We start from the raw sequence: 916 nt of genomic DNA on the forward strand, positions 1-916 counted from the left end.
TTGTTTAAGTGATTTCCGGAAACAGTTTAAAGATGTAATAGTTCTTAGTCACAGTGGCAGCAGATTAAAGCTTAAACAGAAAATAACTGACCAAAATGATTTTTCGCTCTTGTAGTCATGATTGATTGTAAATGTAATTGAGCAAAGTCTAAGCAATCATGTTTTCCCAACTCAGGAAGTACTTGTAATAAAACTATACGTTACTTTGAATATTCTGTCCCCAAAATGAAACATAGTGATGGGAGCATCATGCTGCAGGAGATGCTTTTCTTTATTTGTAAGAAGGAATCTGGTCGATGAGAAGATGGGGGTAAAACCAGAACAATCCTGTGAAAGTAACCAGAAGCTAATATCAGAGCTAATTTTTAGCTTAGCCCTTTTGCTAACTTTGAAAACATTTAGTGCACTTATCTTCCCCTTAAAAAGTCTTAAATTCATATATTTAAATTAAGGCCTTAAAATAACTTACATTTTTAAAAAGTAAGTTGGCCTTTAGTATGTTAATCACAGATCTTAAATTTTGCCTATTTAATCTTGTACATTCTTTTTTATTTTGTTGCGGGACTTTTCTGTCAGGCAAACACCTCAGTCACAATCAGACTTCTTCATTGCCATCTGTGACTACTGCTAGCTAGCTGCTAACACACCTTGCCAGTTGGCCAGCTTTTTTTTTGCGTGTATCATTAATAAGTTCTGGATTTGAGTTTCCAAACACTAGACTTTTTTTAGTTTTGTTGGGATTTACAGATTACTCCAGAACCAGCCCAATAAAAATAATCCAACAAACGAGGCTTTAAAATCTGACATTGCTCTGTTTCCCTTCGTTCTGCAGAGCTCCGGATCCCGGACAACGCCAATGTCTTCTACGCCATGAACTCCACTGCCAACTACGACTTTGTGCTGAAGAAGCGCGGCT

This window comes from Poecilia formosa, unplaced genomic scaffold (genome assembly GCF_000485575.1).
Source record: "Poecilia formosa unplaced genomic scaffold, Poecilia_formosa-5.1.2 Scaffold20, whole genome shotgun sequence".
Classification (NCBI taxonomy): Eukaryota; Metazoa; Chordata; class Actinopteri; order Cyprinodontiformes; family Poeciliidae; genus Poecilia; species Poecilia formosa.